This window comes from Lutra lutra, chromosome 5 (genome assembly GCF_902655055.1).
Source record: "Lutra lutra chromosome 5, mLutLut1.2, whole genome shotgun sequence".
Lineage (NCBI taxonomy): Eukaryota > Metazoa > Chordata > Mammalia > Carnivora > Mustelidae > Lutra > Lutra lutra.
Window position 1 is genome coordinate 106,604,747 of NC_062282.1, and position 19,220 is coordinate 106,623,966.

Sequence of the window (19,220 nt, forward strand, 5' to 3'; positions counted from 1 at the left end):
AGTATTTACTCAAGGAATAGAGAGTCTATTCCTAGCACTGTCACTTGTTATTTTGAGTTATTTTCACAAGAACTGTATGATATAGGCATTGTTTCCATCTCTGTTTTATGGGAAGAGAAAATGGAGGCTTAGCAGTACTGAGTAATTTATCTAATGTCAGGCAGCTGGAAAAATGTGCTAGGATTCTAGCCCTAGTCTAATGGCAGAGTTAGTGCTGGAATGGTCATGAGTTTAGGGCTCACCTAGGGATTTTATGTATGTGTACCCAGTATACACAATCTGGTCTTTATTAGCCAATTTCTTTCTTTTTCACTTGAGTGTAAAATTACTTTAAAAAAATTTGAATTTCAGTTTGCTTCTAATTTCAAAAGCAAAGCATAAAAGATCCAGAAAATCTACGTAGTAGCAAATTCTGACCAGCATCTTAGCATATTAAATTTCCTAGGGTGTAATGGGGAGAGAAGATCTTGTGTTTAAAAATAGATATTAGTCAATCTCGTGTGATTGAATTTTCATAAGGTCAAACAGTAACACCAAAATAACTTCTCTACATGTTCTATGGGATCATATGATAAATGTTCAATAGGTATTTAATATCTTTAAAATTCAGATCCTTTGTTTAAAAGAATTTTTGGATTTAGCATGGTACACTTCAAAGGTTGCTTTTCTAGTGTGTGTTTGGTGTTTTCAGGAGACAATGAGGAGAAGAGTGAGACCAATGTGGTCTTTGTCTCCTCTTAGAGTTTTTGAATCTCCAAGAAGGGCTTCAGGAAATCCCCTCTTCATCCAGCACCATTTGGGGCATAAACCAGGTTATAATGGAAAAACATGTGATAGGATTGAAAAGACCTGGATTATCATCCTGGTTCTATACTTGCTGTGTGCCTTGGTGTGAGACATTTAACGTCTCTGTGTTGAGTGTTGCATAGACCTCAAGGCCCTGCCTGACCTGCTTACCTCTCGAAGTCCTCTCACACTCTTCTGCGATGTTCACAACCCCCACTGGCTTCTTTCAGAACCTCCAGCGTGCTCAGCCTCTTCCTGCATGCTTGTCTTTGACTTGCTCTTTTCTCTCTCTGGTGCTTCTTCCCCAGACCTGCTCTCCAGGTGTCAGTACCTATGATGAGAGACTTTCCTCAGCCATTCTGCCCATCAGGCCCTCTTCTTAACTTTCACTATCACATTATTCACTATTTCAGATTGCTCTTCATAGCACCATCACTATCTGAAACGGTGGGTTTTGTTTGTTTGTTTGTTTGCTTATTCATTGTTTCTTGCCACCACTAGAGGGAAGCTCCATGAGGGCAGGGACCTTGCTTCGCTTCTCTGCTGCATCTCCAGCAGCTAGGACACAGGGTCTGGTGCACAGTAGGTGCTTAAGAAATGGTTGTTGAATGGACAAGTGGTTGGAGCTCACCATGAAACATTTCATCCCAGGGCCTCAGGTTTCCTTCTCTCAGATCAACATCGCTTATACCATCACAGTCTTAAAACATTTTGTTCCTGGGTGCCAAGACAAGGGCACAGAGAATGAGAGCTCACAAGTGGTCTTTGAATTTGGTAAAAGGCCAGCCACATAGAGAGAAATTAAGGACAGAAGTGCTCACACCTTTGAGAGGGTTGAAAGTTTAAACCTGTCAGCATCTGGTTTAGATTGGATTCCCTTTTGAACAAACCCCTTCCAATACTGGACCTAAGACACTCTCCTGGGATTAGGGGGCATCAGAAAGGGGAAAGTGGGTGCTTAGGAGTGAGAGGGCACCAACGGCCCTTTAGAGCTACAGTTGTGGTCCTGCTCAGAGCAATGAGGGAAGACTATTACCTAGGACATTGCAGAAAACAACTTTCTTCACGCCCTCGGCCTCAGATCACTTATAACTCTGGGACAGAGGGATGATCTTATTTCCCTGACTCTGAGAATCCAGGATGCAAAAGGAGGAGTGGGAAGAAAGCATACACAAAGTCGGCAGTGTTGATATATGAACTGAAATTGCCCAATAACAAAATGTGTAGTTAAATCGGCTGATAGAATTAGGACTCCTACTCCATTTATATACTTGGCTGGAAGAAAATCCCTGGATACCAACCCAGGTTGATGGGAGATGCAGGTCACACAGCCTTTGTGGACCAAGGCGGAGAGAGGACTGCCAGCAGCAGAAAACTGGGGCCTTAGCATCTGAATAACTTCCAACAATCAATGGCCTACTTAATCTTAGAGTAGAATGGCAAGAAATGGCAACCATTTCTTAGAGTTTTCTTTCCATTTCTCTCTGCTCCAGTTCTTACCTGCTACTCAAACTGCCAGAGTTTCCACTTGTCATAAGTTCCCCTGGACTGAGTTTGCAGAGCTTAGGAGTTGAGAACCACAAATTCAGAAAGCCAGTCTCCCAAACAGTTTTCCATTTGCCAGTAAAGTCTTATGTGAGTGCTTTTCTCTGGATGAGGGGAGCGGCCTTGGGTTCTAGTCTGAGTCTGTCAGGTTTTAAGTTGTAATAGAGGCTAACTGTGACCAATTTAAGCACAAAATGACTATATTCACAGAATACTGGTAGTTCAGAGGCTCATGAGAAGTGTGGAAAAGAGGAATTAGCCAGGAACAACCATTAAAACCATACCTCAAAACTGGTCTGGTGAACTATAGAACTCAATCATAAAAAGACAAATAACCCAAATTTAAAATGGGCAAAGTATCTGAACAGGCAGTTCTCCAAAGAAGATAGACAGATGTCCAATGAGCACATGAAAAAAGTGTTCAGTATCATTAGCCATCATGGAAATGCAAATCAAAACCACAAGATACCACTTCACAGCTACTCTAACTCTAACTCTAACCAAAAAGACAATAATAGGTATTGATGAAGATAACAGGAAAACCAGACCCTTATACACCACAGGTGGGAATGTAAAATGGTTACAACTGCTTTGGAAAACAATCTGGTAGTTCCTTTAACAACTAAACATTGAATTACCATGTGACCCAGCAATCCACTCCTAGGTACATACCCAAGAGAAATGACCAGATCTGTCTGCATAAAGCTTGTTCACAAGTGTTCATAGCAGCATATTCATAACAACCAAAAAGTGGAAATGACTGAAATGTCCATCAACCAATGAATGGATAAAGAAAATATGATACATTCATACATGGGACATTATTTGGCCATAAAAAGGAATAAAGTACTGATTTATACTACATCATGGATGAACCTTGAAGACAATATGTTTAGAGAAAGAAGACGGACATAAAGGACTACATATTGTCCATTTCCACATTTACGCAAGGTCCGGAAGAAGCAAATTTGTAGAGAGGGAAAGTTGGTTAGTGGTTGCCTAGAGCTGCACAGGAGGTGGTGAGAGGATTGGAGGAGGATGCTTAAGGAGTGTGGAATGTATTTTTTTGATGATAAGAATGTTCTATAATTAATGGTGATGATTTGTTGCTCAACTCTGTGAATATACTAAAAACCAATGAGTTGTACACTATAAATGGGTGAGTTGTATGGCATGTGAATTTTATCTCAATAAAGCTGTGTTTGAGAAAAAGTTCTTGGGTAAGGTAATGGTTGCCATCACTCCTGGGCACTAGATGTCACCATCTGTACTGTTGCCACACCCATACCAGCAAGTCAGGATTACAACAACGGCAGCCTATGCTACCCCAGAGAGAATGAGGATCTCTTCCATGTCGTTTCTTCATCAGTGGCTTTCAAGGCAGTCTGGAATGGATGTGAAGATCATTACAGGGAGAATATCGGGCATGGCCCCCTCCAGGACCCGCAAGGTGGAGGGTTTGCCAAATGGGAGGAGAGGTCAGATGTCTTCTGGAACAGCATGAGGCCCTGGACTAGGCTTTCTTCAGGTTTTATTACCTGATCCTCAGAACGTTTAATACATAGTGTGGTAGATTTTGCTTTTTCTATGGATGTATAACACTTTTTAAAACAATGGAACAAACCAGCTGGTTATTATTTCCATAAAGACTTTAATTGGAGATACAACACAGAGCAATGACCAAATATAACCATAGGACATTGAGGTACCTTTCCCCATGAAATATCACCTTAATTTAACTCTCACTGTTTATTCTAGCTTTGACTTTCTATTTTATGATAAAAACAAGTCTTTAACTTAGGCCTCAACATGAGCTGTCATGTACATCTTGATATCTCTGTTTTGCGGTTTCCAGGCTCTATGGAAATCTCCAATCTGTTTGCATTATTAGAAAGTTAATTGCCTTTTAATTATTTAAGTCCTATATGCCTAGGTCAATCCTCCTTTGGAGATTTATGGTCCAACTCACAAGGGGGGCTACTTCAACCCTGGTCAGGGGGTGAAATGAGACTCAAGTAGTATCATATTGTCTTTTCTGGTAACTTGGAAATGGAGACAAACTTTCTATTTAGCTAGTTTTAGAAACAAAAGGTTTGAGGGGACAGGTCTCAATTTTTTGGAGATCTACTCCACTTTATTTTGATCTTTTCAGTAGTATTTTGGGGGTACACTGAGTAGCTTAGTCATTTAAGCGTCTGTCTTCAGCTCAGGTCATAATCTCAGGGTCCTGTGATCAAGCCCCGCATCCGGCTCCCTGCTCAGTGGGAAACCTACTTCTCCCTCTCCCTTTGCCTCTGTGATCTTTTATGCTCTCACTCTCAAATAAATAAATAAATAAAGTCTTTTAAAAAATATTTTGGATAGAATACTGGTTTTTCTGTTTTTAAAAAGTTGTTAGCTAATTTTTCTTTTGGTCAAAAAAATTCTAAGTTTACTTCTGCAACCTGTCCAAGAAGATCATTAGCTAAAATTGCTGAGCATAACTTCGTGTCTGGGTTAGTACCCAGAAAAAAAAAAAAAAGTGCTCTTTAAAGCTAAATAAAGGCTATCTGTCAAGGCAGGGAGTCTGGAATATAGAAGATGTGTGGAGAGGAGATCCTATAGAGAGGGAAGGGTAGGACTGTGAATGTGGGATCACTCAAGTGAGCTTCTAAAACTGTAAAACAATCCACCCAAAATAGAGCACATACAAGGAATGCCTCTGTTCGAGAATTCTGCGAGCATATCTTATTGTCTACACAGGGGTAAGAGAGTGAAAGCCATTTGACTCTATTCTGTCACTGGGGAAGGCCTGTATCCTTCATCAAGGCAGTTCATGCCATCTGCCAGAGGTGAGCTTGTAATGTTCTTCCTACCCGCTTCTCTTTGTTCTTTGAAATACAGAGGTTGAGAGAGGGAGAAGCAATAAAATACCTTTCCAGAAAGCCAGGATTCTGTTTTTGTTTTTGGTTTATCTCAATCTCCCTGGGAAATAATTGTTAAAAAAACAACTAAGAACTCCAAGCAATTGTGTAGACTCTGGGACTGAAGGTGCTGGTTGGGGGCAGCCCTATTGAGCCATGTGCGGGAGAAACTGAGGAAGCTATGCTAAAGGAGACAGAGACAGAGAGACAAGATGCCTCATGGTTTTCTTCTTTCCTCTTCCCTCTGAGGCCTGGATACATCTGCCCTTGGATTCCATGAAAAATCTCTATTTCCTTAAGTGCCCCTTCGCCCCAACTTAAGCTAGCTTGAGGGCATTTGTTTTTAGCACCAAGAGTGCTTTAATCTCTCTTTAATATTTCTTTCTTTTTAAAGATTTTATTTATTCATTTGAGAGAGAGAGACAGAGCACAAGCAAGGGGAGAAGGCAGAGGGAGAGGGAGAAGCAGACTCCCCACTGAGCAGGGAGCCCTGTGTGGAGCTCGATTCCAGGACCCTGAGATCATGACCTGAGCCTAAGGCAGACACTTCACCATTTGAACCACCCAGGGGGCCCTCTTCTTAACATTTCTATCAGATACTTTTTCTCCTGGAGTTCTTGGCTATACATGTGCCGTTCCTCAGGGATAGCCAAAAGAACTTCCTTAAGGTGAAGTCATGCCCCACATTTCCCGAAATACTTTTCTCCTCCAATAAGGAATCTTTTGGACGTCAACAGTTACAATATTGAAACCCAAACTGCCTTCCACAACTTACTGCCGGCGAATTTTTCAAAGCCTGCTTTAGATCAGGAAGAACTCATCCTTCTCATTCCCGTGCCTCCCTATTGCAAATATTTTAAACTCTGTGGAACATAGCATTATGGACCTGAAGAGAGTTTTATGGTCACCTAACACAGACTTTAGCAGATACCATCCAGGTGCTGGTAGCTAAAAGTTCACGATCAATCTCAGTTTGACTTCAAGAATCAGAGTCCCAGACTTCTTTGGATCTCTCCCGGAGTTGTTAAAGCCTTAGCACTCGAAGTTCTCCAGGATGTACTGGTGAGAGTGGCAGGGCCTCTTTGAACCACAGAGTCTGAAAGACGTGAGTGTGTGTGGGAGCAAATGAAACTATGAGTGCACCAGGGTGTCATGTGCCCCTGGAAGAGAGGAGAGTGTGAATGGTGTCCGTTCCCCTCCCCTCCTCTTAGTAGGATCTGTCAGGACCTCCTGACCTGAGCAGGTTCATGGGCTCCTGCTGCTGGCCAGCAGTGCTGCTCCCCACTGATTGCTTCTTCCCCACACCTTTATTGGGGTGTACTGCCAGATGCACAAGTTAACTCTCTTTGTTTGGTGTTTCGTTTTACTTTTGAGTTAAAACTGGGAGTGAATGTCAGTCTGCTCTGTACCTAGCTCACTATTGTCTTTCATTTCCTCAGTCGGGTGGTCAGGAAATGTCAAAATTTTCTTGTTAGAAATGTATTTGAATACATCTCAGGGTCACATTAAAATACCCTGTCCTAAAGCCCCACTGCAGTAATTGTGAGCTTTGAGCCCCAATAGGGTCAAAAATGATGTTCCCGCCACCCGTGGGATGTACAGTTAGGAAGTTCTCTCAGTGCAGTTTGGTGAATGGCTTTTCTCTGAATTCAGGTTTCAACATGATTGTGGCATCTGGCACTAAAAAGGATTTCATTCTTTCTCTTGTTTAGAGACTGTGTGTAATTTGTCTTTGGAATACACAGCACATACTCATAGATGTTGACTGAGAGAATGAGTAAGGATTGAGCAATACAGGGAAGAATAACCAGAAAACTCATATTTGCTTAGTTATACTTTCCTGAGGTAATCATTGTTAGAGATATGCGTTCTCTCTTAATGACCGTGTTCTGAGTAAATCAAAGTGAATCTATAGATCCTCAAAGTCTGGGCTTTACAAGGTGAAGTTAACATTGGAAAGGAGAAGGCAAAGAACAAACCTATGGAACATTTGTTATTTGCCAAGTACTGTATGAAGTATTTTACACGTGTCATTGCAGCACAGCTGCCTTAGAAAGTACATCTTAGTCTCCCTATTAACTGAGGATGACCTTCAAGCTCAGGAAAGGAAGGGGAAGTAATATGACCAAGCTCACACAGCTAGGATGTGGTGAAGCCAGGATTTAAATGCAGATCTCTCTGAGGTAAAAAATGTTATTTCCACCATTATCCCATCTGTCTGTATCCCATGGGCTCAGTGCTGTGGTAGATACTAAGGTAACGAGACATGGTTTCTGTTGAAGAAACTTGTTGTCAAGTAGAAGGCCCACAGTAAATAATAATTATAATAATGCAAAATAACAATAAATAAACATTGTGGTAGAATTATCAGAGAAGTACTCAGTGAGCAGAGAATTCCAGTAGATCTCAAGTACTGTATTTCATCTGAGAGAGTGAGCTCACTAACAGCTAGCCCAGTCACATTGTGATTTTCTAAAAACAACTTTCAAGACAGGGCTCAAACGGTACCCAGGGTTGATAAAAGTGTGGGTAAGGACGGAAGGCTCTTGTACAGGCTACTGATAGGAATGCAAACTGATAAACCTTTCTGGAGGGGAAATTGGCAACATGCATAAAAATCCTGAAAAAAGGGTGCCTGGGAGTGTCAGTCCTTAAGCGTCTGCCTTTGGCTCAGGTCATGATCCCAGGGTCCTGGGATCAAGCCCCACATCGGGCTTGCTCAGCCGGGAGCCTGCTTCTCCCTCCGCCCTGCACTGCTTACTTCTCTCCTATCTCTCTGTCAAATAAATGAATAAAATCTTATTAAAAAATCCTGAAAAAATTAAGTTTAACCCTCAAATTCCTAAGGTTTTTTTCTAAGAAAACAAATGTGAAGAAAGAGGTATATATGAGGGTGTTTGGCATAGCATTTTTTTAAATAATAGTAAAAACTTAGAAATAGTGTAAATATTGACAGTAGGGTATGAGGTAAAGTGTTCTAGACGGTGATAGAATGCGGTGTTAAATATTAAATATGAAGTGATAGACCAGTAGTAGCTCTCAAAGTTTGATCTCTCAGGGTGTCCTCAAGATGAAAACTATTTCCATTGTAATACTAGCACGTCTGCAGTCTGCATTTGCCACTTTCACTCTTTCATGAAAGTATAGAGTAGGAAAAGTCCGTTGGATTTTTTCTTTTTTTTAGACTCCACATTGCAACTAATCTTTAAAACACTACCACTTGTCAAGTTTGGTGTGGTATAAAGAAAAACGCCCACAGTAATCTGAAAGTCACTCCTCCCTTTTTCAACTACCTATGAGATGCTAGATTTTCTTCATATACTTTTTGTTTGTTTGTTTTTTAGTAGGCTCCACACCCAGCATGAGCTTGGACTCACCATCCTGAGATTAAGGGTCACATCCCCCTTCTTCATATATTGCTGCTAAGAGAACATATCTCCATTTTGAATGCAGATGCAGATAAGAGAATTCAACTGCCTTCTGTTAAGCCAAACATTTAAATTATTCGCAAAACTCTAAAATAATGTCACTTTTCTCACTAAATGTTTTTGTTTGTTTGTCTTGGAAAATAGAATTAGGTTTTGTGAAATACATTACTGATGTTGACATGTAAGCATTACTTTATTTTAAAATGAATTAATAAAACTTTAAAATATTTGTTTTAATTGCTAATACTATAAAAATCAAAAATACAGTCTACATAAACAAAAGCTTTTTGAAGTCCTCAATAATTTTTAAGAGGATAAAGTAGTTTTGAGACCAAAAACATTGAGAATAGCTATTGGAACAGAATAATAGCATGGGAGAATGTTTAGAATATATTTTTAAAAATTTAAAAAGCACATTACAAAACATACCATTTGTGAAACAAAAATTTTTTTAAAAAGAACATCTTTGGGTAGAACAAGAATGAAAGAAATCCACCAGTATATTGAGTGTTGGGATTATTGATCATTTTAATTTTTTTTGTTCTTTTCTGTTTTCCCACATTTCTCACAGTGAAATTTATGATTGACAATTAGGAAAAATTCTTATTTTTAAAACAACGTTAAAATCTTGACTCTTGATTTCAACTCAGGTCATGATCTCAGCGTCCTGGGACTGAGCCTCACATCTCAGCAGGGAGTCTGCTCCCCCTCATACTGCCCCTCCCCCTACTCTCTCTTTCTTTCAGATAAATAAATAAATCTTTAAAATTTTTTTCGACTTTTCACCTGAATTCAAATGAGGAATAGGGAGATAAGTGTTGCCTTTACTATGCTTTTTAAAACATTGTGCTAGATCTCATAAATACAATTTTTAAAAATTTTTGGGATTTTTCTTTGTGGGTGATAAATAAGAGAATGTTATGGGAAATTCATCTTAATCTTTAGAACTGCTAAAGATGTCTAAGTGCTTTAAATTCTTATAAAAATGATTCGGGGGATACAGAGTTTTACCTTATATCTATTTATCCCAACATGGTCCCCCATAAAAGCAAATTAAACTATTCAATCTATTTTTTGCTGACTTCCACTTTTGAGATTTCACAGTCAGAAATGAAAAGACTAGAGCAAGCTACTGGCAAATTATTCCTAGTGTATTAATTTTATTTAATCTCTGTCTCTTTTTCTCTTTGGAATTTAAGAGACTTCCTTTTATGATGTTGCTTTTAATGTCTGCATTATTATATAGGTAAAATGTTTTTTTTCTAGCAGTGGCGTTTGGACCTGATGAGGGGATCATCAGCCAGGTAAACATGATCTTATTGTGTGGCCAGTGGTATCTCTGCGAGGTTCCTCCAAACAGGCCCAGGAGAGCCACCCTCTATTCCCCCCAGCCTCTCTGCTGGTACATGGAAGGTCTCTCTGGAAACTTCAGGGCCAGACGTTTCTCACCCATACTTGTTCAGCTCAGAAGCATCTGCTGGAGTGAGGTCTTGGTGTATAATATTATTATTTTTTTTTCCTTTAAAAAATGACAGGAAAGAAAAATGTTGCCATATACTATATTAGGCACATGGACTTTTCATTTCATAGGAGAGAATGGGAGCTAACAGAGGAGCTGGGTTTTATCTTTCAATGTATTATTGTTATTTTCAAGACCAAAACCTAAGCGCTCTTTCTTTGTTAGAAACCTAAGAAAAATTACTAGAGGGTCACTAAGGAAATGAGGAAAACCGATCAAAGTTTTCCTACTTTGTGGAACAATTAGTCCTCATCCTCCATGCTTTTATGGAGTTATAATTGTGGTATAAAAAAAAGTCAGTGGAACAGCAGGAGAGAAGTCTATCCTGACTCACTGATTTATTTTAAAAAGATCCCAGCCTGACACATTCTTTTCAGATGAAGTGCTCTGTCTCTTGGTAACCACCCCTCAACCTTCACAGGAATGTGACAGCAGTGGCTGGTGGGGCACAGTTTCTGTTCTGTGCTAATACTCAGTAGCTCTTGAAGAATTCCAGTGCTAAAGAGCTAAGCCTGTGTTTAAGTCCTCACTGGGAATCCCAGAACACAAATGTTCTTATCCTCCATGGTTTTTCATTTACATGCCCAGCCAAGGTTAATGTTGCATATGGTTGATTGTTTTTTCCCCTCATTCTTGGGTCTATCTATACCAATGGTTCTCAACTAGTATAATTCTGAAGACATATTTGGTTTGGGGGCCAAATACTGTTAGCATCTGGCGGAATGAGGCCAGGGATACTACTAAACATTCTTAGCACACAGGACAGCCTCTCCCTACCATGACAAAGAATTTACATATCCCCAAATGTCAGTAGTGCCCCTGTTGAGGAACTCCCAAGGCCACAAATAATTGATTTGTCCACGTTTTGGTCTGAAATAGTCACTAAGCTATGAAACAGTGCCATAGTTCATTTATTTTGGTTCTCTAGACTTGGCACCTTTCTGCCCTTAGTTTTTTATAATAGTGGAGAATTTGGTGGATGAATTTTTATACTTCTCTCTGGTAGATTTAGACACTTGCCTGTAGTTTACTTAATTGAATCATGGCCCCCAACTCTTGGGCAGACCCTGAAAAGATAAATATCTCCTAAGTAAGTAAGTAAGTAAGTATGTATGTATGTATGTATGTATGCATTTATTGTTATTATTATTGTTTGTAAGAAAGAGTGAATGTGTGTGTGAGCTGGGAGTGGGGAGCACAGCGAGAGGGAGAGAGAAAATCTCAAGCAGGCTTCATGCCTAGCACGGTGCCTATGCAGGGGTCAATACCACGACCCCAAGATTACCGCACAGGCTGAAATCAAGAGCCAGAGGCTCAACGAGCTGAGCCACCCAGTCACCTCTTCCCAAGTATTCATAAATTGATTGCTCACTTCAAAACCCAAACTACTCTTTTTAACTCTGGGGAGATAAATGGCTCCTATAATTCCAGAGTCCTGATCGGTCATATAACACCTTTCCTACTACTGGGTGGACATTTCCTACTTGAAGTAAATGGATAAGTTTATGATTATGGTACACATATAATATTTTGGTTCAAGAGGGAGGGGAGTCAGAAAGAAGAAAGATAGTCACTATTTTGAAACCTGGCACTGGCAAATGGATCATTTCTTCATCTACTCCTGGTTGAAAGTTTAGGCACTCAGTGACCCAAGTTATCTCAAGCATATGTGTACCTCATCATTAACTAGTTATCAGGACTGTCTAAAGACCTGAGTGATGGGTATTTTGCAATCTACTTGGAGGTTATAGTGGCATTTGAAAGCATCTAAATAATACTAACATATATACCACTGGATCTTTCAATTTTCAAAATTAAACTTTTGTACACCCAGACAGACCCTATGGTTTCACAATTCCCCCCTTTTGTATTTGTTTCTTTTACTTGAATTGTCCACAACCATCCCTAAACTGGTCTTCCTGGGAAACTCATTTTTATTTTACAAAACCTGGTATCAGCCTTCTATTCTATGATTATATTCCAGACCCCTCCCCTCACATGTATTCACACAGCCTGCCCCAATCTACTCCAAAGTTAAAAAATTTCCTTCTCATATATCCATGTCTGATGGCTTTTGCACATTCTGTTATCACATGTGTCAACTGTATTTTAATGCTCTCTGCTGATATATCAACATACTAGGGTTGATGTTCCTAGAAGACAGGCACTATATTATTCCTCTTAGTATTCTCATTACTTTCCGTATTGAGTACTTGTTAGAATTTGAAAATAGGGTTCCTAGTATTTATTTTGCCAGGTTCATTTTTGTTTTGTTTTTTAATTACAAGATATTATCGATTAACTGGGTTTGCTCTGATTATGGGACTGAAATAATAGTTGTGGTAGTTAAGGGAGGCTTATCAATGTTAGATTAATATTTTACAAGAATGCTTTCATTTACTTGTATCATCAAATATTTCATATATATATATGAAAAAAATATATATTTTATATATATACACATATGTGTGTGTGTGTGTGTGTGTGTGTGTGTGTGTGTATGAAGTGTTTTCTATGCCAAGTAGAACAGATGTTTAATGTTGGAGTGAGATGTTTCAGGATGACTGAGACACGTAGTTAGGTTTGTATTAGATAACACTAGCTGCTCCATCAAGAGAAACGAAATCTTGCCATTTGCAATGATGTGGATGGAACTAGAGGGTATTATGCTGAGCGATATAAGTCAATCAGAGAAAGACAATTAATATATGATTTCTCTGATATGAGGAATTTGAGAGGCAGGGCAGGGTTCATGGGGGGAACAGAGGGAACAAATGAAACAAGATGGGATCAAGAGGGAGACAAACCGTAAGAGACTCTTAATTTCAGGAAACAAACTGAGGGCTGCTGGGGCATGGGTGAGGGTGGGAGGGATAGGGTGGTTGGGTTATGGACACTGGGGAGGGTATGTGTTATGTTGAGTGCTGTGATTGTGTAAGACTGATGATTCACAGACCTGTAACCCTGGGCAAATAATACATTATATGTTAATAATTAAAAAAAAAAGTTAACACTAGCTCCTGTAACAAACCAAATCTCAGTGAATTATCATAATAAAAGTTTCTCTTGAGCTTGTGTAAAAGTCCCATGCAGGTTTTTCTGGCTGGGCAGCTCTCCTCCAAGTAGTGACTCAGGGACTGAAGCATCTTACCTTTTGTGGCTTTGCCTTTTTCATTACGTGGCATTTAATGTTGCTGTCCTTCAAACTGTGCATGGGAAAAAGTAGAGAGGGTCACAAAAAGTAGAGAGGGAGATTTTAATGATCCTGACCTAGGAATGGCATATGTTACTGGTATTCACTTTCCATTGGCTAGAACTCTGTCACTTGGCTGCCATCGGGCCATACTTAAAGGAGGCCGGGAAGCATAGACTATTTGTAAGCTCACAAAGAAGAGAAACAAGCTTGGTGATAAGCTAGCCATCTCTGATAGCGAGCAAAGAAACAACTCTCTATATACAAAATAGAAAATAGAATCTATTAGAACTTTGGAAAGCTCACAGAACAAAATGGTAGACTGAGGAACTGGGCAAGAACTAGTGGAGTGCTAGGTGGGGTCCAGAGAACAAGAAAGTCTGATTATCTGTCCTGAGGGCTGTGGATTTTTAGCCATCCAATGACGCTTCTTAAGATTCAAATTCCTAGGGGCGCCTGGGTGGCTCAGTGGGTTAAGGCCTCTGCCTTCGGCTCAGGTCATGATCCCAGGGTCCTGGGATCGAGCCCTGCGTTGGGCTCTGTGGAGCAGAGAGCCTTCCTTTTCTCTCTCTGCCTGCCTCTCTGCCTACTTGTATCTCTGTCTGTCAAATAAATAAGTTAAATCTTAAAAAAAAAAAATTCAAATTCCTGGTTGGGGTCGGGCAGGGTGGTAGCTGGGCCAGCAAGCTTAGTCTGCCTAGCTGCCTCTTTCTGAGTTATTAGAAGATGGCAGGGCTGACAGTCCAGTGGCTTACTGTCCCATTCAGAGTGAAATCCAAATACTTCCCATGGCCTTCATGCCCAGGTGAACCAGCTCCCAGTTACCCTTCTGGCCTCACCTCTTGTTTTTTGCTCTCCCTTGCCCCGCTTCATCACACTTCCATCTTCGCTATGTGTGTTTGCAAGCAGTCTCATCTGAGCGATGTTAGTAGTATTGTTTGCTCTGCTCTTTCTGCTGGTATTTGCATGCTTAGTCCCTCACTCTTTCAGATCTCTGCTTAAATGTCTCTTTAACTGAGAGGTTTTCCTTGACCCCCTGTACAATATAGCACCGCAACTCAAACCATGGCCCTCAATCCTATTTTTCTGTTTTATTTTATTCATAGAACGTGTTGCTACCAAACATTTGTATGTTTGCTTTGTTTTTTCTCTGTTTTCCCCTCTACTAGAATTTAAGCAACATGCGAGCAGGCACTTTACTTTGTTTACATGCAAGAGATCAGACTCCAGGTGAGTGTCAGAGAAAGCGCTAGGATCCAGGCTTCTTTCCTCCCGTCAGCAGATCACTGTAGGACCAGTCTGAGTTGGCATGGCCCGAGGCTAAAGTAGCCTAAGCCATTGAAGAATACCAACTTTTATCTTTTTTGTACAATCTGACTCAGACTGTCAATGCGTATTCTTTCCAGCTCATGAACATTTTTGCCAAGGATATAATATTATTTATCACTGACCATGGGTAATGCATTTTTTTTAAATTTTATTTTTTATAAACATATAATATATTTTTATCCCCAGGGGTACAGGTCTGTGAATCGCCAGGTTTACACACTTCACAGCACTCACCATAGCACATACCCTCGGGTAATGCATTTTTAATATTGGTCTATGTTGCTTATAATGCATCATATCAACCATTTTATTTCTGGAGTTGTGAAAACCAGTGCAAATAAAGCTGTGCTCAAGTCTGTGTGCTTGTAAAAGAAACCCACATGTCAATAGGGCATTGCTGAATGCTGACTGGCAGATTTCTCTTAGTCTGATTAGTCCACTTATCAGTTTATGGTGGATGCTCACAAGCACGTAGGTTAGCTATCATATCTGTTCTTGCTGTCAAGTGATGTCCTTTAGGCTTTGCCAACTGCTGTACTTGTGGTCATTTGTGTATATTGGGCTCTGACAAGTAGATTATTATATAACACCCTCTTCCCCCTGCCTAAATTCAGAGACACTTGATAAATAAATCAAAGTAATGGCACATAGAGATCAAAATGTCAACTTTATTACCAATAAGCTGATGATATCAAAGAATGTGGCTTAGGTATAGGATTACAATGAGTTTTCTAATACCAAGTCCCAGAAATAAACAGACTTATATACCCAGTCATGAATTCTGAGGACCTACTCTCCATAGGAGGGCCTGTTCTATATACTGAACAGTACAAGGAACAGAGTAAAAATAGGAAACAGTCATAGAGGGAAGCTAAGCCAGGAAGGAGTGTTATACTAATAGGTATCCTTTCACATGGAAAGAAATACCTAGAATGAGCAATTCGTGTCTCAGTTAATAATTTAAAGAAATTATTTTCATGTATTTTATGAGATTTTATAGATTAAAAAAACCCTCCTTTTTGTTGTTTTTTTAAAAAAGATTTTATTTATTTATTTGACAGAGATCATAATTAGACAGAGAGGCAGGTAGAGAGGGGGGGGGAAGCAGGCTCCCCACCAAGCAGAGAGCCCGATGTGGGGCTCGATCCCAGGACCCTGAGATCATGACTGAGCCGAAGGCAGAGGCTTAATGACTGAACCACCCAGGTGCCCCTAAAGAAAAAACTCCTTTAAAAAATCTGAAAAGATGTGAATCTTTATATTGCACAATTTATTCATTCTCCCTTGTATAGATGAGCAGAAAAAATGTTCCCACACAACTGAGTGTTCTCAAACTGGGTTGGGAGAATGTTGATTGTGTCTGGCAACACTCTTATAGAGATGAGGGCTTAAGCAAAGCACTTAATTTGCTTTACTGTGGAGCTGCCTCCAGGAGCAAGCCAAATACATTCTTAGATTTTAGAAGAATAAAATGAGGAAAAATTAATTTATTGTTCTACCATAAATCTATAGCTGGGACCAAATTGGTTAATTTGAAGTGAACTATAAAGATCTTTTAGAAAATTTGTGACAAATGCTTATCTTGCTGTAAAAAAAAAAATTGTGCCTAACACAGTGCCTCCTACATAATTGGAGTTTGGTAAATACTTGTTGAATGAGTAAATCTGGATTTTGGGCTTCAATGTGAAATCAGTAAAAGTCAATAATGATTAAAGAAATTGTATAGTTTTGAAATTCATCTGAAACAGAAATTCTATGGGTATAAATGGAAATTAGTAATATCCAAAAAAGTAATATAAACTCTTTTAACTACTTTCCACTAAACCTAATGAGCTAGAGTAACCAAAGATCCCCATTTTCTCCTTAAAACAGGCTGATGCCCAAGGTAAGCTAACCATACCTTGTAACAATCCACTCTCTAATAAACTCATCATTTTTTAAATTATTAGGTTCAGTTAGCCAATGTATAGTACATCATTAATTTTTGATGTGGTGTTCAATGATTCATTAGTTGCATATAATACCCCTTGCTCATCACAACATGTGCCCTCCTTAATACCCATCACCCAGTTACCCCATCCCCTTTGAGTAACATTTTTACTAAGATCAGTTGTGACTATTCCAGAACTTACTTATTTACTTACTTATTTTATTTTATTCTATTCTATTCTACTCTATTCACTCATTTATAAATAAGCTCTATGCCCACTGTGGAGCCCAGTAAGGGGCTTGAACTCATGACCCTGAGTTGTACTTGCTATTGTTATTACATGATTTAATTAAATATCACTGAAGCTGATGAACTGAATGCAAAAGTAGAAGAGCTGTTTTTCTGAAAACAAAGGTGAATGTTTTGGAAAAACTTCACAAGGGGAATGCTCATAAAATCGAAAAGACATGATTCCTCATAGGTAGTGTATAGCTCATAAGTAGTTTATAGCCTTGTAGAGCAGCTAAGATATATGTAAAAATAACTCTAATGTAGAAAGGTAAATGCCATAGAAAATTACACGAAGATTCCAGAAGTTCAGAGGAGGAAAATGACTTTTGGCTTAGAGAATCATTGACAGGAACATAGAGAAGTTGATATCTAAGCTGGTTTCTGAAAAGTGTAAAGTTAGCATGTACAGAGATGATTCATTCCAAGTAAGAAGAAGGATGTAAGCAAAGCCATGAGGCATAAGGCTGATGTGTGGTGGGAACACAGGGTTCATGAAGAAGAATAGAAGATAAAGGTAGAAAGATAAATGGGTTTCAAGAAGGGCCCTAACCCCACACTTATGAAATGTCTGGTCATTGTGAAAATAAGATACTTATTCTTTTCATCCACAATAAATTTGAGTGGTCTTTAGTATACTTACAAAACAAGGACTTTATATTAGGATATGATAAACCTCTATAATAATTTTTTCATTCATGGATTCATGTATTTTTTCCCCTTAACTGCCTAATAGCTTATAAGCTCCTCTTAACCTAAGCTATTTTATATTACTTTTGTTGAGCAATGCATATCAGTTATTTTCTGCTTAGGATATGGGTCTTCAATTAATTTTTGGTGAAAATGTTCATTGTATAATTAGTGATTATGTTTTAAGAACTTTTGGTTCTTTTTTTAAGGCCCACATAAAATACTAACAATTTGTATTATAAGATTACAAGCTTATTTGATATTTTATAGTTTAAAAACATGTTTTTCAAAGTTCGCAATATATGCAAGATCAGATTTGCTCTATTATTGTCTTACAACAGTTGAAACATAATGCACTTTAACTAGATATAGTAGGAAAAAAATTCTATCCATTACCTTTTTTCATTTGATACAATTTTAGTGCACTGTGATTGCTTGAGAGTGGAATAAGTCATCATGAAAATCTAAGGTATTGCTCATAATGATATTCCCATGAGGAATGTCACTTTAACTGTTGGTCAGAAGAAGGGACTGTTCATTCCAAGAGTATTAATCTTGAGCGATAGAAACAAAAAAATAGTAATTATATTAGCCTTCAGATAAAAAGTTTGAGGACCTGTTTCATTTCTTTAGATATATAGTTCTTTTCCCCTTAAGTAAAAATGAGAGTATCAGTTAAAACAAAGATGACTCTGGGATAAGGGAAATCATTATTTTGGTAGCTCTACTTTGATGGCTAGCCATTTTCCTCTTTAAAAAAATTTCACTTTGGATATGTATGTATTTCCTTTCCTTGGTTTTCTCCCTCATAAAATGAAAAATATTATAAAGCCATAAGGCTCTTTCCATTCATGACCAATAATTTAATTTTCAGTAAGTAACTAGTCTGTGTTTCAGCTAAAGTGAAATGGAAAGAGACAGGGTGTATCTAAGGAGGCTGATCACTGCTAAATTACAAACACAAGAATTTTTTGATATAGTCATATCCCAGGACCTTATCATTCATTTTGGAACTAAAGAAGTTAGATTTTTCCAGCACATTTAATGAAATTATCTCCTGAGAACTGATTTATACTAATACAATGCACACACACAAAAATAAATTTAGAAAATATGTCAACTTAACAGTGAGATATAAAAATATTATCAGCAAGGATACCACAACACCATTCAGGAGTTATCATATCTCCTCCTCACTATACAAAGGGGTATGTATGTCACACAGTGAAAATATAAATTAGGGTTTATTGGGGGAAATTTAGAAATGGAGAAGTAGCAGAGCACATGAATTCTTCAAACTCTTATCCCACAAAGAGTCTTTCTTATTCAGGGCATATTTGGATTGCTATAGAAAGAGTAGGGTTCCTGGAGGAAGGTGATGCTTATGTAATGCTGAACTTATTTATAGGGAGAGGGGACATGAAAATAAAAGACAAGACTGAGAACTTTGTCAGAGGACTGGAAACAATGAAAAGAATGGAAATACTAGTACTGAAAAATACAATAACAATGACACAGTTGATGGTTGTAGTAGTAGTTTAGACACACCTGAAGACAGAATAAATGGACTGAATGATAGATTGAAAGAAACATGAAAATAAAGCATAGA

At 38.7% G+C, this 19,220-nt stretch overlaps 1 protein-coding gene across 2 annotated transcripts in view; it reads left to right on the forward strand.

Annotated features, from left to right (window-relative positions):
- The window catches only part of CMYA5 (cardiomyopathy associated 5), an 89,709-nt gene that overhangs the window by 8,908 nt on the left and 61,581 nt on the right, over positions 1 to 19,220 (forward strand). Inside the window, exons 1-2 of one of the 2 annotated variants that reach the window (XM_047729666.1) lie at positions 10,277 to 10,281; positions 14,598 to 14,604. The exons of the other annotated variant lie outside the window; for it this stretch is intronic. The gene's annotated coding sequence lies outside the window, so the exon portion shown is untranslated. Of the gene's footprint in view, positions 1 to 10,276; positions 10,282 to 14,597; positions 14,605 to 19,220 lie in introns of those variants that run through there. 2 annotated transcript variants of the gene reach the window in all.